Below are 24,119 nucleotides of genomic sequence, written 5' to 3'. Positions count from 1 at the left end.
GACTTTAGGTTATCTATTTGTGCTCTTTCAGTTTCTTTGATGTAGGCTAGCACTGCTTTTTCTATATCCCAGAGGTTGTGATAAGTTGTGTCACTCTTATTCAGTTTAAAGAATTTTTACATTTTCATCTTGATTTTATTGTTGATCCAAAGATCATTCAAGAGTACATTGTTTAATATTCATGTATTTGTACAGTTTTCAGGGTTTCCTTTGGAGTAAATTTCCACTTTTATTCCACTACAGTCTGAGAGGATACTTGACATATTTTCAGTTTTCTTAAATTTTGAGACTTGTTTTGTGACCTATCATCCGGCCTATCTTGGAGAATGTTCCATGTGCTGATGAAAAGCATGTGTAGTCTTCAGTTGTTGGGTAGAATGTTCTGGAAATATCTGTTGAGTCCATTTTTTTCAAGGGTGTAGTTTAAGTCCATTGTTTTTTGTTAAATTTGACTTGATGAAATGTCTAGTGCTGTCAGTGGAGTATTGATGTTCCACACTACTATTGTTTTGCTATCTGATTTCTTAACTCCACTAGTGATTGTTTTAAAATTTGTGGACTCCAGTGTTACATGCATACGTTTAGAATTGTGAATGCATACATGTTTAGAATTGTGATATTTTCCTGTTGAACTAATGTTTTTATCACTATATAATGTCTCTCTTCATCTTTTTTACCGTTGTTGCCTTAAAGTCTGTTTCGACTGATATAAGAGTAGTTACTCCTGCTTACTTTAGGTTTCCATTTATATGGAATATCTTTTACCATGCCTTTACCTTAAATTTGTGTGAGTCCTTATGTGTTAGGTGAGACTCTGGAAGTTAGCAGATACTTGGTTGGTGGATTTTCATCCATTCTACCATTCTGTATTTTTTAAGTGGAGCATTTAAGCCATTTACATTTAATGCTAGTATTGAGATGTGAGGCACTGTTCTATTAATCATGTTAATTGTTGCTTTAATATCTTGTTTTTTTAATTTTTTTCATTGTGTTATTGTTTTATAGAACATGTGAGATTTATGGTTAAAGAGGTTCTATTTTGGTGTATTTTATGGTTTTGTTTTAAGATTTAGAACTCCTTTTAGCAGTTATCGTAGCACTGGCTTGATAGTGGCAAATTGTCTCAGCATTCGTTTGTCTTAAAAAGACTATTGCTCCTTCATTTATAAAGCTAATTTTGCTGGAAAAAAAATTCTTAATTGGCAATTATTTTGTTTCAGGAGGCTAAATATAGGACCCCAATCCCTTCTGGCTTGTAAGTTTTCTGCTGATAAATCCGCTGTTAATCAGGTAAACTGATGCTTTTTTCTCACTGCTCTTAAAATTCTTTCCTTCATTTTGACATTAGATAACCTGAGGACTGTGTGCTAAGGTGATGATCTTTTTGTGGTAAATTCTCCAGGTGTTCCGTGAGTTTCTTATATTTAGATGTCTATCTCTCTAGCAAGACCAGGAAAGTTTTCGTCTATTATTTCTTCAAGTAAGTTTTCCAAACTTACAGAAATCTTAGATTTATCTTCTTCTTCAGGAAAACCAATTATTCTTAGGGTTGGCCATTTCACATAATGCCAAATTTCTTGGGGACTTTGTTCTTTTTTTTTTGGTGGGAGGGGGGGATTCCTTTTTCTTTGTCTTCATCTGACTGGGTTAATTCAGAAGCTTTGTCTTTGAGTTCTGAAGCTCTTTCTTCTTCTTGTTCTAGCTTATTGTCGAAACTTCCCAGTCCACTTTACATTTCTCTAAGTGTGTCTTTTATCTCCAGAAGTTGTGATTGTTTTTTCTTTATGATATCTATTTCTCTGGAGGATTTTTCATCCATATCCTGTATTTCTCTTAATTTCTTTAAGTTGCTTTTTTAACCTTTCTCTGGTATCTGCTTGAGTAGCTTAATAATCAACTTTCTATATATATCTGGCAATTCAGATATTTCTTCTTGGTTTGGATCCATTGCTGGGGAGCTAGTGTGATCTTTTAGGGGTGTTATAGGACCCTGTTTTGTCACATTACCAGAATTACTTTTCTATTTTCTTCTCATTTGGGTAGACTATTTCAGCAGAAAGATCTGGAACTCAAAGCCTGCTCTTCAGATTCTTTTGTCCCAAGGGGGGATCCCTTGATATGTTGCTCTACCCCTTCCTCTAGGAATGGCGCTTCCTGAGAGACAGACTGCAGTGATTGTTATTGCTTTTCTGGGTCTGACCACCCAGCAGGGTTATCAGACTCTGGGCTGGTGCTGGGGAATGTCTGCAGAGTCCTGTGATGTGATCCATCTTCAGGTCTCCCAGCTGTGGTTATCAGCACCTGCTCTGGTGGAAGTGTCGGGAGAGTGAAGTAGACTCTGTGAGAATTCTTGGTTGTAGAAATGTTAAGCATGCTGGCTTTTTCAAAAGCTGGTTATGCTAGCAGTGACGTTGTCACCTGGACAAACTCGGGACCTCTGGTTAGCCAGGATTTTGCAGGCAGTGGAACTAGCTGTTGTTTTCTCTTTCCTGGGAGCAGCGTTATTCTGTCATGCATTGCTGTGATGGCCTGAGTTGGTTGGTCTCCTGCCAGGAAGTGGTGCCTTCAAGAGAGCACCAGCTGTGGTAGTATTAGAGGGATGTAAACTTGCACTAAGTTGGTTAGGGTAAGTAATCTGGTTTCTCAGGTGATGGGCAGGGCCATAAAGCTCCAAAGAGTTTATGTCTTTTGTGTTTGGCTACCAGGGCTATCAGATGGTAGCAGGGTTGGGTGGGTCTGGGTTCAGACTCTTCTTGAGTGGGGCTTGTTGCAGCCACTCTTATGGGGGCAGTTCTCAGGCCAATGGGGTATGTTCCAGATGGGATTATGGCTGTCTCTGCTGTGTCATATAGTTTTCCAGAGAACTGGGGGATAGCCAGGAGCAAAGGTCCTCACCCAGTTCCCACGCAGTTGGCGAGGCTGGTCTTGCTCCTGCAGTCCCCTGCTTAGACCTTGCCCCAGGCCTTAAGCTTCACCACTAAGAAAGCAAGCGTGGATTTCAGGCCTTGACCCTCCCCATCTGCCCACACTGGGCAGATCTGATGGCAGAGGCTCCTATATTCATATCTGAAGTAATTCCCATTCATGCCCCAGATTCTTCTCAAGAAAAATTGTGCCCCGTAGAAATTGTTACAAATTTCAGTTGGAAACTTCTTTTATCCTGGAACCCTTTTTTTAATTCTGCTGGCTGCCTTCCCTGAGGGTCCATGTGAGGTATAGTCAGAGATGGCTTTCCTGGTCTCAAGCTGGAGACTGGGAATGACTATAATACTCTTCCCACTGCTGCTTCTACTTTTGTATTTTGTGCAGCTCTTTATATTCACTTGAGCTCTATTACAGATTAAATCCTTCTCCAATGATGTGGATTTTTAGATTCCCAGTGAGGATGTGTGTTCAAAGGTAGATTCCCCCCTCACACTTTTAGAACTCACATTTTTCTCCTGTCTCATGAAACTTGCAGCAGTATGCCACTTTTTTCAAAGGATTTGTGAATTCTTTTGTTTTGTTTTGTTTTTTTTCTGGTATATTACTGCAGTGGTTCTTCAAGCAAAAGTTCATGGTGTGAGTCTCCACACATTGTTCTTTCTGTTCAAGTGGAAGTTGTATATTAGCCCTGTCTCCTATCCACCATCTTCCTCACACTCCCCTAATAAGGCATTCTTAATTTGATATAATGTATTAATTATTTCCCTCTAAGAACAAAAATGTGACAAAGATACTTGCTGTCACTAATTCAATTCAAAGTCATACTTGATAAGTTAAATGGTCTAAAATGCAAGAAAAGGAAATGAATGAGATTGAATAAAGTGAAATAAACTTGCCATTACTCATGGTCATATGACTGTGCAAGTACACAATCTAGAAAAGCCTACAAAAGAAATATTAGCATGAAAAACTAAATTAAACAACCTTACTTGATATTAAATTATTAAAAATTAATGGCATTTCTAAATAGCATTAATAAAAGTAACAACAACAAAAAAGAAAGTTTAAAATAATATTTAAAATAGCATCAAACACATCAAATAGACTTTTAATTTCTAGCTATAGTAGACAGTAGATATTGGCAAATTGTCTCCCCCCATCCAAGAATACAAGTTAAAAACTGGCAAATATTGCCAAGAAAACCTCCACAATTTTACATCCCTGGAATTGTACAAAGTTACAAGTTGGTAAGTGTTTATTCAAGAAAAACTGTTGAATAATGGGGAAAACAGTGGGAATCTGTAGGCTTCTTGCCTGAAGCCATTCCATTTACCCTTCCCTTAACCCAAAACCTCTACCCTGCCAAGTTTGATTTGTTAATATTACTATAGTGGGGCTGGAAAAGGATAAAAAGCAGCTTCACTGCTAAGAGGGCAGATTTGATTTTCAGCAGAAGGTAAATACCCATGCCTGGTGACATTGTCAGAAAATAAAGCACAGTCTGTAAGAAACAATGAGGAAACCCATGACTGTGCTGCCCTGGAATTAGCATCTTGGTTGAGTCAGTGATAATTGTGCCAAAAAATTAGTGGAATCTTTGAAATTAGAGAGGCATAGAAAGCCTCTCTAACTCCTCATGCATCCCTGACTATCTGGAAAACTATATACATGTGCAAGGCAAAATCAAGGGAGCCCAGGGGGAATTAATTGTGAAGCAAGAGATAAAAATGTCCCGAACTTCAAATACTCTCTCTAATTCACACACAGATTTATTGCCAAAGATTGAAAGAAACCTCTGTTTAGGTAGTATGAAGAACAGTTAAAACTCAGTAATAGAAGATACGCATTTCTCTTAAAATATGCAAAAAATTGTTTAGACAGTTCACAAAAGAAAATATATGAATAACCAATAAGCATAAACACATCATTACTCATTAAGAAAATGCATATTAAAACCATAATGATGTGTAACTACACACCAGCTAGAAATTCTAAAATTACCAAGTTTGCTGAGCATGGGAAAAAAGTGGAGTCCTAACATAATGCTGGTAGAAATGTGGAATGAGATTATTTTAGGGAACTTTATGGAAATTTCTTATAAATTTAGAAATATAGTATATTTATTGTATGACTCAACTATTTTACAATTTCATTATCCCAGAGTAATGTAATATAGGTACACACACAGACTTGTTGATATATGTTTATAGTAGTTTTATTCTTAATAACTGTAAACAACTCAAATGTCCACCACCAGAAGGAACCCATTAAATAAAAGCTAATTGAATGGGATTATAGAACTATACTCTTAAAACACTTAGTCACTCTAATGGATAAATGATCTACTTACAATAAATTTCAAACATTCCAAAAAAGCAGTGAACAAATTGACAGTGTATATTATCACCTTTTGAGCACTTTTCTTTTCATTGCATTCCAGGGATGCAAGCTCTTTTATTTTTCCAAATATTCTCCAAATTTTCAGGTTCATTAGTATATCGCTGCCTGTAAATACTCCGCTCTCTTTGCTAATAATTTATTACCTCATTCTACCTCTATCACTTCAGCTGCTCCTTATTTTTGAGGCCTGCATGCAAATGTCTGTCATTTGTTTACTCAACAATATTTATTGGATAGCTAGTAAGTCTCTGGTTCTTCTAGGCTTTGGGATACAGCATTAAAGAGGAGATAATCTCTGCCTTTTCAGATCTTCATTCTAGTTTATGATAGAAAAAAATGTATATGTTAACATGCAGTAGACCAGCTGTTGATATGTATTAATAATAAATCAAATTATTTATAAGTAATAATAACCAGGTTATTTATTAAAATTTATACCATGTTATATAATGCATATTTATAATTAATAATTAGTAAAAATTATCTCATTAGTGTGAAAAATTAATAACGTAGGCCCAACCCTCTTCTCATTGGAGGAGTGTTAAAATTTTACATGGATTACTTGAGAAGGCAACATTGGAACAGGGGTCTGAAGAACTGGGGGAGATGTGAATGATCTCAATGTAATTATCTTGGGAAGCTGTATTACCGACTGCAGAAATAATGCTTGCATGTTTTTCTTGAATCTCCAGTTATCTACACTGCTTCTTTTTTGGCTTTGTTTTGTATTGTTACTGTGTTTAGAATTTTTCATTGTATTATGTGTAGATCTGCTTTTTTCTGCAATGACTGTACACTCCTTATGGGAAGAATAATTGCTTTTTGTTCAACGTTATTTATAAAGTTAAAAAAAGTGAATGCTCATGGTAAGCATTAGTTAAATATTGTTGAACAAAAACTTTCAATGTATGAAAACGTTTAAATATATTTTTCAAACATTTTCAAACATATTTTTCTAATGCTGTGTAATTCACAAAGATTTGGTTCCAATAAGAACAGATGATTAATATTAATAGGCTATTAATCCATTACAAAATAGACTGAAGAGCCAAGTTGCAGTATAAATGGGGAAGTATATTGGTTCTTTTTTTTTTCAATACATTAAGTTCAAGGTACCTGTGAGTCATTCCAGCTATTGACACACAAATATATCTTTTTTTGAAGCATTTAATCTGTTTCTGTACTTTTTTAAAGCTCATATCTTTCTTACTTTTACAAAGTATTTTCTGTATCTTTGTTGCTCTTTAGTCACAATTCCTGATACTATAAAGCTACATATTAATTTTTCCATTTTTAATAATGAATTACTTAAAACTCATCAAATAGTACCTCTTAATCAGTAGAGGTAAAACTGGGTTTCCACAAATACATAAATATGCAGATTATAGAAGCATTGAAAAGCATATTTCAATGGATATTATGACCAGCACACTCAAATACAGGAGGTCAAGTGACATTTTAGAATGAGCATAGATTTTGATGACAAATGGAAAATAACTTTAAATATTTTCTGAGCCATTACTAAACATTAGATACTTGACTAAGCAATTAAGAGGATCTTATTTGAATCTTACAACAAAATATGAGCATTATCTGCATATTTTCAGATGAAGAAAACAGAGGAACAGAAAATTTTAAAAACTTGTCAAAGTTCTCATCGCAGCTAAGTGGTCAAAACAAATTTTGAAACTAAGTCGCAGAATTCTAGGGTACAGTTTTTATGGCTGTGTTTTAATTGCTGCTTCAGTTCCTATGATAAAAGTTTTTTTTTCTTCACAACTACCTATTTACTACATGATTAATGATGCAATATTTAAATTCTAAAAGCATACATGGTGTTTTGGTAAGTTAAATGAAAGTGTGCATTTAACTCACCAAACAAAGCCTTGCGACCAGGGACACTCAGAATTCTTAGTCCCCCACTCCTCTTTTTTAAATTCAAGGATGAGAGCTCCTGTTATTTCACATTCTGTTTCTGTCTGGGTCAAGTTTCCTGTGAGCTGTCAGAGCTGCTAAATCAGGTGTCTCTTCATACATGCCACTTAGAAGAGGCAGGAACACTGTCTTCCTGCAGCTCCTGGGCTCTTTAAATACAGAGTGAGAGCCTCTTACAGGTCTCTCTGTGCAACAGTTCACTGTCAGCGTTTCACTGCGGTCTGACCGGCCCAGGAGCCTGGAGCTGGTTGATAATACAAAGAGAGAAATGTCTGCTCCATGACAGACACTGATGGCAGGGGCTGCCAGTCCCAGTGGGCTCTGACTCCGGCCACAACCACACACAGCATGCCACAAGCTGAATCCACTTTGATGAAAATGGATTCTTTCTTCTGTAGGTTCACTGGACTCATTTAAATTAGGTTGTAATTCTAACTAGAGCAGACAGATTTTGCAATTCTAGCAGTATTTTCTGTTATTCTTTTGTAACGTAGTAGACTGTGTAGGAATTTTATTCACAACTGTTGCTGTCATGTGCCTTCCAGTCAGAAGTGCATTCTGCAATATTATATTCTGATTTCTAAAACCATTGTTATATCTAGAGTCTTACTGCTAATTTAAAGAGATAGTTAAAAATCCATTCCCCTCTTTATTTCATCATTTCATACTTCTCTACGCTGGGCTTCTATGAAAATATATTGCATTCACCAATACATCATTGTTTTGAATCTTTTTTTTCTTATTCAGAAGTAGGCTTAGACACACATAGAACATATAAAGCAGAAAGAGACAAGTAATATTTAATGTAGTTGTTCGTTTCTTAGATGAGAAAATAGATACACGCTCTAGTTCACACTATCTGTTAATTCTGGGTAAAAATGAAGATTTTAAAATCCTCTCTGATCTGGTACTCTTTGAAACTTGTCACACATTCACATACAAGCAAAATGAAAGGAAGAATTTATGATGCTAACCCAGCATAATCAACACTACTTATGTAACCATTTATGTAATGATAACATCTTTTGTTTACATACTGGTCAGGATTTTAAATCTAGTTAAAATACATATTCATTAAGATTTGCAGAACAGGAATTTATTCTTGTTTACTAAAGGAAATGCTGACTTACTGAAACAAAAAAATAGGGTTAAAGTTGTATCATCAATATTTTTCATTTTCAATTCAAAGATTTTTTTTTCATTTTCAAAAATATAATAGAAGTTGTGACATTCTGTCCATTTTTGATACATAGCAAGAAGTAAGCTGATAATATAAGTTGTAGGGTAGTATCCAAGGTAATCAAAGCAGGGCTTCAAAAGTAGTATATTAATTTTGTGCAATGAATTCTACTGGTCAATTGATGCTTTAACTTAAGAAAGTTCAAAATTCCACATTTGTCTTTAAGACACGTTTAAATTCACATTTTTCATATCCCTTGTAATCAATGAGCCAAGTTCACATTCAGCATCATTTCTTATCTAAGGATCTTCAAACGGACCTCAAGTCACTATAAACCTCATGACAATGGCTTTTACAACTATGATATTTAATATGAGAATAAAGATAACTACTATAATCTTCAGGATTAAAATTATTATGTATGAAAGAGTGTGGTGTCACTATATTTGGACAATTAGAGACACAAGAAAGTATATATATAATATATATATAAAGTATGTATATATTATATATATTATATATATTAAGTATATATATCATATATAATATATATAAAGTATATATAGAGAGGAATTCACTCAAATCTAAAGAATATATATATGTTCTCTATATATATACTTTATATATATACACTGTCTCTCTATATATACTTTATATATATTTTATATATAATATATATAATATATATACTCTATATATAAAGTATATATAGAGAGTATATATAATATATACTATATATGTAATATATATTACATATGTATTATATATGTATATTTATATATTATTATATATATAAAGTATATATAGAGAAAGTATATATATATAAAAAGATATTCTTTAGATTCGAGTGAATTCCTCACATTCTCACTAAATTTTTCTAGGACCTTATGATAAATTTCAAAATTATGTATAGTTGATAAGAAGAAAGTAATACAGACATCTTGCAAAATATGAAAATCATCAGGGAAAAAATACAGTTTAGATATTTATGTAAGGATCTCTCCAAGATGTAAGTTGAGAATTATAACAAAGAAATCCTATATTCAAGGCTATCTAAAATAACATAATATCTTAGAATTTACATTTTAGGGCTAGGAACGGTGGCTTACACCTGTAATCCCAGCACGCTGGGAGGCCGAGGCAGGCAGGTTGCTTGAGTCCAGGAGTTCAAGACCAGCCTGGGAAACATGGTGAAACCCCATCTCTTCTAAAGAAAAATACAAAACACTAGCTGGCTGTGGTAGTGAACACCTGTAGTTCCACTACTGGGGAGGCTGAGGTAGGAGAATCACTGGGCAACGGGAGACCCTATCTCAAAAAAAAAAAAAAAAAAAGAATTTAGATTTTGATCATGCCATTATTTTAATTCCAGGTTAATCATTCAAACTTTAAATCCAAAACTTTTTATATGTAGATGAATCTCTCCAGAATGACATTATCATGATTTGCAATATCCAGTATACTAAAATGTGGCAGAAAAACAATACTATAAAAATAATACAAAAAAATTCTGGTGCAAAAATACAGTAAGTTAAAACCCTAATGACCTATTTGGTCGATAGCTACCTAAATAACAATGAATGGTTAGATGAACAAATAATTCAAATATCAATGTGGACTAGAAAAAAAAGCAAACAAAAACACAAACATGAACAAATGGAACAAGACAGACAGACATACCATGGGGACTAGCATTGGAACTAGGAGAGGACTCTAGGATCAGAGATAAGCAGCGGGACAAAAATGTGTTTCATTCAAGATGAGTGACCTGAAGCCAGGCTTGAGTCTCAGAGTCTGATTAATGGATAACTCTTAGCTGCTTATTGAAAGAGGCAAAGCTACAGCCTCTAGCAAACTGCTGGGCCAAATGAGGAGAAACAGAAACAGGCTCTTGGCCAGAAGCTGAGCCATACTATCCTCTGCTATGGATCTCCAACTGGAATATGTAATGTCCGGGGTACATGGAAGAGATGGAAGCTGGGGTTGTAGGGAAGATGCAAAATCATAGAGGGGCAGGGGTGAGAGAAGAGACAGAGGGAGATTGGAAACCAACCTTAAAATATAATAACATAGGGTACAAAATATCCCTTCAAAAGGAACCTAAACATTTTGAATACAGGAGTTTACTCAATAAGTCATTATTGAAGGAAAATTGGATTATACATTCACCATAGATAAATATATATACATATGTAAACAAGCAACACATGAGGTATTTTAAATAAGAACCAGAAATATATTTTCAAACTATCATAAAATAAAATATTAAAGAGAATATATAATACAGGTCACATTTTCTATATTGCATTTAAATTAATTAAACAACAAATATAGTAGGGGATGGTAACCCTATACTTAAAAAATTAAAATGTAATGCTGCGTTACTTCTGGGTTTAGATGGAAGGTAGTGGATATGCTACATATCAAAAATCGTGGGACATACCTAAATCAGTATTAAGCAGACAACTTGGAGCTTTAAAGGCTCTAAATAGCACACATAGACACACAAGAAATACAAATAATAAACTAAGAATATACTAAAAATAGTAACAAAGACAAAAAGTAAAACTAAATATAGTAGATGTCAGTGATAATAAAAATATAGCATAAATAAATAATATAGAATACATCACAAAAGGAACAGATTGGATCAACAAACAAAACCTCTTTCTTTGATAAATATGATAGACAAGGCATTAGAAGACATTTTAAAGAGGAAATTATATATCTCTATGTGCACATATATAACATAGGTATGTGTGTATATATATGGTACGTCATTACATATCACATATACACACACATATCATATATATAAACACATATAATATATATGTAAAACAACAAAAAGATTAAAGAAATTAACTTGGTCATCAAATATTTCACTGATTATAATGGAGATCATAGAATTTAAATACCATTCATAAAATTTAATAAATATATATTTCTGTGTGATAAAACTACTTCAGAGAATAATAACATAGGGGAAGAATCCCAATGTATTTTAGCATGCTAGCAAATTGTTAATCCACACATGGGAGAAAACTGGTGAAAGAAAAATAACTTATATACTAGTCTCAATTTTGAACTATATGCACAATTACAAATTAAAATATTGACAAATCAAATAAAGTATTGTATAAAAATGATACATCATTACCAAGTGAATTTATTTAAGGAGTTAAAAGGTGTTGTAACATCAGAATATCTGTTCAAGTAATGTATCATATGGACATTAATTTAGAATAAAATTGATTATCTGAAGATTTATAGAAAAAAAGTCAGTGTTTGTTACAATTCACCATGTATCCATGACTTAAAGAGATTTATAATAAACTCAGAAGAGAAGAGAATATCCTTACCCTGAAAACAAAGTCATAAATAAATTATCAATTGTCATTCAGTTTAAGGAGCTTATCTATATACTTTTCTCTGTATTACTGGGTTTCAGACCTACAAATTACAGTTCCCAGAATCCCTTGCCAGTGAACTTCCTAAGTTCTGCCTAATGGAAACAGTCGTTGGAGATCAGAAGGCAGGAAGAAAAGAGGAAATTTCCCCTCCTAATGGCTACTAGCAACTGTTTGTGGTAGTTATGAACAGCAAGGAGAAGGTTATTTCAGACCCTAGCATTCTGAGCATAGGTATCAATTCAAGCCCTAGTTAAGAAAATAATTTTATGGTAAATCCAGAACAGACTATAACTGTCTCCAACAGAGCAACTGCAGGTGCAGCCTCTTGAATTTTAGTCCTGGACCAGTAGAAGTTTCTGATATCTAGGTGTTATCTAATTATTTTTTTGCACCTTCTAGACAGGCTCCTTTTTCCTTCCTTACTTGAGAATTTCCAATATGTTAAAAAAAACTCTCCTGTTCCTATTTTTTTTTATGGATTTACAGGGTATATGTGCAGATTTCTTACATACGTATATTACTTAATGGTAAAGGCTGGGCTTTTAGTGTACCCATCACCCAAGAAGTGAACACTGTACTCAACAGCTAATTTTTAAACCCTCACAAAGTACATATATTAAATTCTATCTGGAGTATTTTATGCTTTTCAGACCGGACCTGTGGCTTTTATTACCAACTATACCTAAAATTACACTAGGCTTATAGTGCATTGTAATACATCAAGAAAAAGAGGGGGAAAGGATATACAATGTGGGGAAAAAGTGAAAATTATTTTCTTACATATAATATGATTTCCTCACAGTCTGCAGTTTTACATAAAGCTATCAGGTGCAAGAACAACATTTTAAAAATCCATGTGTATTACCAACAAAATTAGAAATAAACTATGAGTAAACTTAACCAAAAATACTACATATAAATTCTATGAATATTACTAAATATTGCTGGGGAATAAACAATTGAATACAAGGAGAAAATTCTTTGGTTATGGAAGGGAAGATAATATCATAATGGTGTCTTTTTTTTCCCTAAAAATCTATAACATCTAAGCTAATGAAATTACCAATCCTATGTAAATTTGGCAGTAGGAATTGGAAGCCAATTTGAAAACTGACATGGAACATCAAAGGTCCAACAATACTCAAGATAGTTTTGAAGAAAGAAAGCAATGATGTGATCAGAGATGGTGACTCTTAACTAGATAGCAATTGTCAAGTCAATAACATGGTAATGACAAAGCAAGAGATAAATTGACTAGTGGACAGAATGGGCAGAACACATACCCATGCTTATACATATAAATTACCTACATTTCAGAAAATACATTGCAAAATTTTGAGAAAGTTCGAGTTTTTATAATAATTCAAGAATACTTTGCCATTTATTTGTAAATGCCTTATCTCGTTTACATAATCTGGACAAAAAATAAATCATTTTTTCACTTTTAGCAGAAAAACATGAAATTCTCATTATACCCTGAAATTTTGAAAAAAAAAATTCTGAAATTAAGCACAAAAGCCGATATATGACTAAATTAGAAATTTTTTCTACAGAATAGAAACTATGTAACATGTAAATATAAAGTCCACAGAATATGACAAAATGTTTTCACTTTCTATAACTAAGAATGCTTTATTGACTTATACATTAACTTGTATAAGAAGTGTTATTAATTGAAAATAAAAAGCTCTTCCAACGTGTAGGAATATAATCATAACTAACATTTTAAGTGGTGATTTTGTACTAGACTCTATTCTGAATGCTTTATGACCTCAGAATATCCCTGTGATACAGGCATTATTACTATCCTCATTTTACAGATGAGGAAACTTAAGAACAGAGAATTTAAGTGATATCCTCAAGTTTATAAAGCTAATGTGCAACTGGGGGTCTATACCTCGTGTGTATGACTATAGAGTTTCTACTATTAACCAATAGAATAACAATCCTGAGAATATGATACATGCGTGGTGAATAAATGTGGGAAAGCTGCTCAAGCTTACAAATCATCAGGATAATTCATATCGAAACTAATTGTCATTTTATGTACATAAAATTAGCAAACTATTAAAAAGCAAATATTGGCAAGGATGTTAAGAAACCAAAACTCTTAGGCATTGGCATAACCACTATGATAAACAACTTGGAAGCATCAAGTAATTTATATTAAACATACATGCCCATAGAAATGTGTATAAGAGTATTGATTAAATACACTATGGCTGTATAGATAACGATCCACCATTTGTAAATTTCCTATGAATGAGAGTGTCTACAATTTGACCTCACTTTTTTATTTTTTATTTATATTATTATTATTATTATTATTATTATTATTATTATTATTATTTGAGATGGAGTCTCGCTCTGTCGCCCAGGCTGGAGTGCAGTGGCACAATATCGGCTCACTGCAAGCTCCGCCTCCCAGGTTCACGCCATTCTCCTGCCTCGGCCTGCCTCGGCCTGCCTCAGCTGGGACTACAGGCACCCGCCACCACAGCCAGCTAATTTTTTGTATTTTTAATAGAGACGGGTTTTCACCGTGTTAGCCAAGATGGTCTCGATCTCTTGACCTAGTGATCCGCCCGTCTCAGCCTCCCAAAGTTCTGGGATTACAGGTGCCCACCACCATGCCTGGCTAATTTTTTGTATTTTTTAGTAGAGATGGGGTTTCACCCTGTTAGCCAGGATGATCTCGATCTCCGGACCTCGTGATACGCCCGCCTCAGCCTCCCAACGTGCTGGGATTACAGACGTGAGTCACCGCGCCCGACCTGGACCTCACTTTATAATTCAAAATGATATTAAATATATCTTTCAAAATTTAGAAAACACTTTGTTATAAATATAGCTTTAGACATTTCATTAAGAGAGTTTTAAATGATATTTTAAAAATTGAGAACATGATATCACAAATTTCTTGTGATATTTTGTAAGTGGGTCAGAGTAAGAATATGCAATAAACCTTCCTCCTTAATAGAGAAATACTCCCTTTCTTGAGACACATAATGAGGAAGTGAATGTATAATAGACTGTCTTACTGTAGGCTGCTCTTTACTCACTCACTTTGCAATACCCTAATCTTGTCAGCAGAAAAATAAAGGTTTTATTTGGAAGAAAACCAAATCGATTGATTGCACAACATCCAAGAATCATAAACCCTTTTGTAATTTCTCATAGTGCCTAATCCAACCACTATTCTTACCTCAATTTCTGCTAACACAGTCGGCTTTACAGTAATTGACCCCTGCTCAGGTGTCTTTTCAATTATATTGCACCTGACTAGTGATTCCTCTTTGCATTTATGTTTAGAAAAAGACAATTAACATGGACTTGGATGCTCCAGGGATATTGCAAGTCCCCTTCAATATTTCTCCAAATCCTTAAAGCTAACGCAGACTCTGTAACCTTTACCCAAAGCTCCATTCTTTTTCAACATATTATTGACCTCTTATTTTATAACCAAACTAAGCAGGGTGCTCTTTTAGGCTCCCTCATTCTCCCAAAGGTTCTAACTGAAAAAAGCCATAAAATCTCCCACTATAAATTTCAATGTGTATAAATGATTATAACCTAATTAGACTATGATATATCTGCAAGCACTCAAAACCTCCCCACAAAATGCTTTGAGTCAATTTTGTCCATCTGTCTCTTCAAAACAAACAAAAAAAGCAGTTACAAAAATTTCTAGGAGCACCCGGCTGTTGTTGTCAATGGATTAGTAATTTTTCAGCCTTTGCTAAATGCTTATATGCCTTCCTCCCAGATACTATTTGACACCTCATTCCCTGGCCTTTGGGGACATATTACATCCATTGAAGTCTTAAAATTAGCATTGCCCGCATCGTGGTTTACTTAATTTTGACAAACCTTTTCACCTATATTGTCATGAAACTCATGTGATTGTTGCAGGGCAAAACTTTTGCCTCTCATACATGTTCTGTATCATATTTCTCATGTCAATTAGACCCGTGGCATCAGGCATGCCCCATGCCTGTGTGTGATAGCAGCAGGTGCTGCCCTAATTGACAAAGCCAGTATTCTTACATGAGACACTTCCATTCACCTCTATGTTCTCCATGCTGTGTTTGCTCTCTTCTAAGTTCATAAGACATAGTAACTCTCTACATGGCAGCAGATCACTGATGAATAGGCCCTATTAGCCAATATCTCCATCATCTTATGTCACTGTAGCTCTTTAAATGCAGTTACTTTTCTTTCTCTGATGATGGTTAGCTACACTTCATTCTACATGATTACCTTGCATCTATATAAATGATTTTAAAGCCACCAGAGGAGCTCTTAAATATCTACTTAGACAACCCAGACTTATTTGTATTTTGTGATGGCTCCTGTAAATGGAATTTGTAGGGGAACATCATAACTGCCTATACCATAGTTTCCTCCCATGAAACACTTAAGGCATACTCTTTGCCCACTGTAAAATCAGCTAGAGCTGTTGACCTCATATCTCTTATTAAAGATTGCACACTGCCAAAGGGCAAAGCTGCCACTATTTACAATGACTCCAGATATGCTTTGGGAGTCTGTCATGTGGTGCCACAGTCTGGAAATTCCACAAATTCTTAACCTCTGAAGGTACTCTTATTGCCAAAGGGCATATAATTGCTGCCTGATTGCATGCGACCTTCCTACTAAAATTGCTATATTGTTCACTGACCTGCCTATACTAAGAAGACTAATACTGTATGTCTAAGGAGCAGCAGAACCGACAAGGCTACTAAATATGAAATTGAAAACAGACTTCCTTAAACTTTCTCCACCCAAGTTATAAGCCTACCTTTAACCCTGGTTAATTTTATTAATTATCAAACAACTGTACCAGTATGAAAAAGACAAATGGATACAAAGGACTAAAAGACAATTGGTTCTACCCTGACATCCACAAAATCATGATATTCATGACCAAGTTATTTCCAAAGCATTACTTATAAATCTCACATTTCTCAAGGAAATTAGCAAATCTCAGAGAATCCTCCAAGGTCTACGCTGTTCCTAGCCACCCCAGATGGATTTTATAGATTTACCACCATATTTAGGTTCCTCTCACTGTTTGGTGATTACTTATACTAATTCTACTACGATAGTAAAGAAAATTAACTTAGATTATTCCTCGTTTGGGCATTTCTTCATGGATTGAATCAGATCAGATATTTCATTTTATGGCACAAATAAACTACTTTCTTACAATAACTTTGGGGTTCTCATTAACACTGGGTATTCTGTACTATCCTCAAACACCATGGCAAATGGAATATAAAAATCTAGACTCAAATACACTTAAATAGCCAGAAGCCGTACTCCTGGCCTTTATAAAAATCTGTAATATTCCAAATAGCACACACAGATAAACCCCTTGTAAAATAATTTTGAGTCTCCCTATGCCTATTGGCATCTATAAACCTCCATTCCTGAATTGAGAGAACACGATGGGGACTTAAGTGAACAATTTGATACTATGGCTAGCTGTATATAAGAGCTAACAGGTATATTTGAAACATTATCAACAGGTGAAAAAAAAATGTGTGGCCTCCATCAACTTGCCATTCTTTTAAGGCAGGAGGTTGGCCGTGCCTAAAGGGTTTTAGAAGAAAGCATACATTGTCACCTTGCGCAGTACCGAAAACACTGAAAAGGGCTTTGCAAAGGACTGCTGACTCCAACACTGCCATCAAAATGAGAGAAAAATTCTCCTGGTTTCACAAAAGCCACACTAAACTAGACCAAGGTAATTACTACCAGGGCAATTAGAAGACCATCCTTTTAGGTGAGCTCAAAATAGGAATTTCCACAGTTATATGGTTGTTTGGCTATTTGTCCTCTCCAAATCTCATCTTGAAACGCAATTCCCAATGCTGGTTGTGGGGCCTGGGGGGAGGTATTTGGATCATGGAGGTGGATCCCGCATGAATGGTTTAGTGTCATCTCTTTAGTAATGCATGAGTTCTTGTTCTGGTAGTTCATGTAAGATCCAGCCATTTAAAATAATATGGCACTTCCTCCCTCTTCTCTCTTGCTCCTACACTTGCTGTGTGACACACCTGCTCCCTCTTCACCTTCTGTCATGAATGTAAGCTTCCTGAGGCCCTCACCGGAAGCAGACACTGGCACCACACTTTGGTACAGTGTGCAGAAATGTGAGCCAAATTAAGCCCAGATGTGAGTATTTCTTTATAGCAATGCAAGAATGGCCAACTACTCATAGCTATTCCCAGGCTCTGAAGTCAAAAAAAATAAAAAAGCAGACTGCTATTCCTAAAATCACAGATCAAGAAATTTCCCTCTTTTGAAGTCTCTCTCCATCCTAAAAAACAAAAAGTATTTATTTATTTTGTTTAAATAAAACCTTCCTTTGTTGTCCACTTATTAAAAGACCAAATGAAGATTGCTTTTTTTCAGTCTATCCTACTCTTCCTCTGATCCTTCAATATGGGCTCACTTTCAAACTTTGCCTTACTTCTATTAACCCTTACTGTCTTCTCAACAAGTCAGGCACAGACTTGACACTGCCTTACCCCACTTTTTCAACCCCTGGCCATGCTAGCTAGTCAATAAGATTGCTGGTTACATCAACATCTAGAAACAACCTGAGTTAGCTTTTGCTCCTGTCAATGTGAGCACTTTGTGGATCAACTACAGAAGATGAATAAAAGGGAATGGCATCCACAATCAGGAAAACAATGTCAGTCTACCTCTTCAAGTGAGTTAAGTGACTGAAGTAAAACCACTGTGGAAGCTCAAGGATTGTCCTTTGCTCAGGTAAAAATATTAGAAGGAAATTTTTTTCTTTGCATTTAAAACAGACATGGGCGGTACAAGACCCTTCCTAGCTGACATAGCAAGTCAATATTGTATTCAACCGTGGTTTGATTCCACAGATGGTATCCCCATATCCCCCATGCAGTTTATAAGTGGGTCAAGCACCACCTTTTATGAAATCAATGTTTGCCAGATCACCAAATGTTTCAACTTGTTCTTAGGCCACCATTGAGCAACCTGGGGTAGCTCAGCCACTTCTCTGATTAGGTTACCTAACAACAAAAAATACATATAGGTAGACCAAAAAATCTGGATTTACTTGGTCAGGTGGAAAAACTCAGCATTATAGCTCCCAAAATCTTCAGGCTTCCTATAGCAGATATTTTACAACCTGTTCTGCTCTTACAAACTGACAGGAATACATGGAAAGTGAAAGAATGCAGATACCAGCATGAGCAATAACAAAGGTTTTGAAGCACACTGGACTGTGGGATTGCAGGCTCCACTCTGACCTTGCCCATGAACAACACTGGTCATTTTATCTTCTGCCGTGACAAGGAATATAAAGCACTCCTACATAAATGGTCAGAACAATGTGGAATTGGGTACTTGGTTCCTTCATCTGGTATTCCACCTTCAATGCTAGTCAAATTACAAGCCTGGGCTCGTTTGTTTGTAAGTTATTGCCATATAAATGTAATAGATGAGACAGAACAGAAAACTCTCTTGTATATCACCACTCTAAGTAATTTTCAGTGTTGAGGATGTTATTTCTTTACTCCTAACTTTTAGAATTTATGGTGTGAAAAAAAATCCGAAATATTTCCATGATAATAGAACAAGATTTCATACCACTATGAGAATGTTGGCAGCATTTTAATCAGAATTTAAGTTGAATGCTCTTGTACTTCAAAATTGTCATGTCCTGGGTACACTGACTGCCCCTCAAGCACAGGGGAAAATTGTGCAATCATTGTCAAAAAATGCTGCTTCCAAGTGAATTGGGCAGGATAAAGAGTGTCTAATGCACACTTTTTAACAAAAGAAGATAAACACTCTGTCAGATTAATGAGGCTCAACCAATTTATTGAATTTATCCATTCTCAAGTTTGGGAGTTTGCTTTAATGGGATTTGGAGACATGTGCTTTGTTGTGGTCTTTTTCTGCTTATTTATTCTTATACTAATCTGTGTTCTCTTGTCCCTTTGTGGATCTTTAACTACTCTGCTACCAACCTATTTCTCCTCTCCACATCCACCAACTCAGCTTTTTAATTCGTAAAATTTCTTGGGAAGTTTCAGACGGGGGAGGTGAAGGAGTTCAGAACATGATCCAAAACAATATGACACTTAGGAATATTGATTATTTTGAGGAGAAGTCATTTGAAAAATAGCTGATGCAGGAAAGGGGTCTCTGACCCCTCTAACTAAAAACAGGTCATAAAATTTCCCACTAGGAAAATGCTCACCCTGTATCAGGAAGAGCACATTCTCATCACCAGACACTAGGAATAGATACACAAATGTATCTGTACAAACAAACCTACTAAAACAACCTTTATCTTTCATTAGTTTTCCATATATTTTCTGGTTTCTTTCCCAGAATTTACTGCTTCTAGACCAAATCCATGTGTCTTTTCACACCTCCACACAAAGTTACCATTTTTTTCTTGTTGTTGTTAAAAATATATATGTTATCAGTCTTAACTGCTTCTCTGGTTTTCCATTTTTCTTGTGATGACTCTGCTGAGCACTTAAAAATATTCTATAAAATTTGTATTATTTTCTCTTCTTAATCTGTCCTATATTAGTTTAGTTTTTAGACCCAGCTACAGAACCTAAGGGGATAAGTTTTTCCTCTTCCACGGTACAAATTGTTGTCAGGTTGTAGTTTCAATACATATTTTCCAAAACTAGTATTTACATTTGCCCAAATATATTATTTTTTGTTCACACACTAGATGACATAAGAAATGAAAGAATGCCAGTTCACTTACAAAAAAATGGTGATTTCTTTACATGACTGAAAAATCATTACTATAATTTCTAAATTATCTCTGATCAATCACAGGCCAACTAACCCAGATTTGTATGCTAAAGGAGAAGCAACCACAGAAAAGATGGTCTGATCCTGTCTTGGATTTAAAAGTAGATTGTCATTTCTATAATATCTGAATTTGGAAATTCATGCGGTAAAAAAACTCCCAATATATATGATTATTAAAATTATTAGAATACAACAGCAGACTATAATTTGAGTTATAGTAAAAATATCCTTGTTTCATTCATTTTTTGGTCTTATCTTGCAGCCCAAACACGTTTTCCAGTGACTAGCAAATGTCTGATGTGTTAAAACAGAGCTGGATTGAATGATTGAAAGAGCCAAGGTTGTAGAGTGAAGAACACAATAAGCTTATTTCTAAAACGCAAGTTCATCAGGTCATTTAAACTCTCTCATTCTTATTTTTCTCAATTCTCAAATGGAAATAATAATGCTGGCCCTGTAAATGTCACTATGAATTAAACAAAACCATTAGCACAATGCCAAAAATATGAGGTAATTTTTTAAAATGGAAGTATATAGAGGTAGCCATTGACCAGAGTACTCCAGAATCAACATCAAGTGATTAACACTGTAGGTAGGTATGCTTTCTTGTTCTTTAATCACAATCAAAAGTAAACTCATTGAATAATCAAAGGTAAAATCGTTACATTTTCTGGGTTAACCAGTAGGACACTGGGTGCGCATATATCTCCACAGTATTTTCATCTTTAAATAGGCAGTGTTTCCCACAATCTTCATCAGATTCACCCTGAATGGTAAATAAAATGTAATGCTGTTTAAGATAACTAAAGCAGGCCGGGCGCGGTGGCTCATGCCTGTAATCCCAGCACTTTGGGAGGCCGAGGCGGGCGGATCACAAGGTCATGAGATCGAGACCATCCTGGCTAACACGGGGAAACCCCGTCTCTACTAAAAATACAAAAATTAGCCGGGCGTGGTGGCGCGTGCCTGTAGTCACAGCTGCTGGGGAGGCTGAGGCAGGAGAATGGCGTGAACCCGGGAGGGGGAGCTTGCAGTGAGCCGAGATCGTGCCACTGCACGCTAGCCTGGGAGACAGAGACAGACTCTGTCTCAAAAAAAAAAAAAAAAAAAAACCTAAAGGAAATCTATTGGAAAGTGGTTTTCCTATTTTAGCCTGAAATAAGAATTACCTAAAGTATTTGTGATAACACACATTTCTGGGTTTCATCTCCAGAGTTTTTTATTCAGTTGGCTTGAAATGGGGCTCAAGAATTTGCATTTCTCAAACATCCCCAGTGATGCCAGCACTGCTAGTGATGGGACTTCACTTTAAGAAACGATGGCCTAGAGAATCTATGTATTTTTTTATTTTTTTTTTTTACAAATTCTCAGATGATTCTGGTGATATGCCAAGATTCAAAAGTATTATTATGACTTAGCTGTAGCTAGCTTCCTAATTCCCAAGCTCTTCTACTTGTTATCATCTTAGTCTATCCTGCTCTATTCCCATGTATCTTCCTGCCACCCTTTTATTCATATCAGAGAATGAACTTTCTTTGAAGAATAAACTCAACACAATCAGAATATTGAAATTTGAAGAAGTTAGTATTTATTTATTCACATGACATCACTCTTTTATGGTTTTTATGATACTTGGCTTTATTTATATTTTATTACAACTTTTATTTTAACATATTGTCTCTTTACTCAGATTATAGGTTACAAATGAGATAAATGGATTGGGGGGAACTCTGGTGAACTAGACGGCCCTGGTCCTATCTAAAATAAAAACCATTATTATATCCAATTAATTACTACTATAAAATATAGGCTTAATATCAATAAACAATGGGTTTTAAGAGAAGAATCAAATTTATATGTGTGTGTGTAAATGCAAGTATTCAATATTTGCTGAGTGAATGAATCTATAAAACAATTACAATCCTAACCTACTAATCTATGATTTTCATAACCTTTTAATTTAAGAATAGTTTTAGATTTATAGAAAAGTTGCAAAGACAGTACAAAGTTCCCATATTTTCCTAACCAGTTTCTCATTTTTTCAACATCTTATATAACTTTTCTGGTACCTATGTCACAACTAAGTAGCCAAATTTGGTGTATTGCTATTAACCATATGCCATTTTCTACAAGAGTTTTGCTAGTTTTTCCTCCTGTTTTCATTATGTTCCAGAATTCCTTCTAGGACACATTATTTTTCATCATTATGTCTCCTTAGGCTCCTCTTGGCTATACCAGTCTCTCAGAATTTCCTTGTTCTTGATGACCTTGGCAGTTTTAATTTGTACTGGTCAGGTATTCTGTACAATGTCACTCAGTTGGGATTTTTCTGATTTTTTTTTCTTGTAATTAGATATGGGTTATGTGGTTTGGGAGGAAGACCATGGGGTCAAGTACTAAATTTAGCACATTACATGGAAATACATGTTATCAACAGGGCTCATCATTAATGATGCTAACAATTACCTGTCTAAGGCAGTGTTTGCCAGCTTTCTCCCCTGGAACCATGGTAACCTTTTACCCCATCCCCTTTTTGTACTCTACTCTTTCAAAGCCAGTCACTAACCAGAGCACATATTCAAGAGAGGGTGGAATGGTTCCAGCTTTTTGAGGGGAGATTATCTTCACCCAAGTTAAGGGGGTTCATCTGTAAGAGACATTTGTCTATTATCTCTTATAACAATAATATCCCTTAATTAAAAAAAATTATTTTATTTGACACAATGTGACATTTTAAGAGAAAGCATGTGATTCTTCATTTTACTCTAACATCAATTTTGAAAATTAAAATCTCACTTTCTAAACTCAGCTACATTGTAATGACTTTTGCAAATACAGCTTCAAAAATTGGGTGTATATTGATGAAATATCATAATCAGAGATGATCTAGGTATTGCAGAGGAACAGAAGCCTGAATGAGTTAGTGGAGCAAATCTTCTCTGGGATAAAGCTGGATAATGTAAGGCTTTAAGTAGCATGTTTTATACAAGATGCAAGGATAAACAATGCATATTGTACTTGATTGACTCAGACCTCTTTAATATATTAAAGACTCCAACAGCTTACCATGCTTTTAGATTTTCTTTGCTTATGGACAACAAAGAAGCAAAGTACAATAATAAAGAGTATAACAGAGTTTTTGTCCAGGAAAGAACCTCAGCCATGATTATTTTAATAGGCTCTTTTCATTTACAGAAAATATTTAACCTGAAAATGTTGACAGACTTGCACTGTGGTATATATTTATCAGAAGAATAAATAGCATTATCCCCCATTTTTATGATTCCCAAACTAGTACTTGATTATCACATTCTATTTTACTGTGAAGAATCAGAGGAGAAAATTAACCTTTACCTGGAGAGAATGCTGAATTGCAGTTTTCTTTGTTCCATGCTGGTTTGCTTTATGTCACCTTTGCTAAGGCTATTACAAATGTTTCT

General features: G+C 35.0%; 1 long non-coding RNA gene across 2 annotated transcripts in view; it reads right to left on the bottom strand.

The window, feature by feature from the left end:
- Nucleotides 1–24,119, bottom strand: part of LOC129532428 (uncharacterized) — a 67,169-nt gene that overhangs the window by 8,395 nt on the left and 34,655 nt on the right. Inside the window, exon 3 of one of the 2 annotated variants that reach the window (XR_008678157.2) lies at nt 5,276–5,641. The exons of the other annotated variant lie outside the window; for it this stretch is intronic. This is a non-coding gene — a long non-coding RNA (uncharacterized lncRNA). Of the gene's footprint in view, nt 1–5,275; nt 5,642–24,119 lie in introns of those variants that run through there. 2 annotated transcript variants of the gene reach the window in all.

Source organism: Gorilla gorilla, chromosome 2 (genome assembly GCF_029281585.2).
Source record: "Gorilla gorilla gorilla isolate KB3781 chromosome 2, NHGRI_mGorGor1-v2.1_pri, whole genome shotgun sequence".
NCBI classification, from domain to species: domain Eukaryota; kingdom Metazoa; phylum Chordata; class Mammalia; order Primates; family Hominidae; genus Gorilla; species Gorilla gorilla.
Note: the sequence above shows the minus strand (reverse complement) of the source record. Positions and strands in the feature narration are given on the sequence as shown.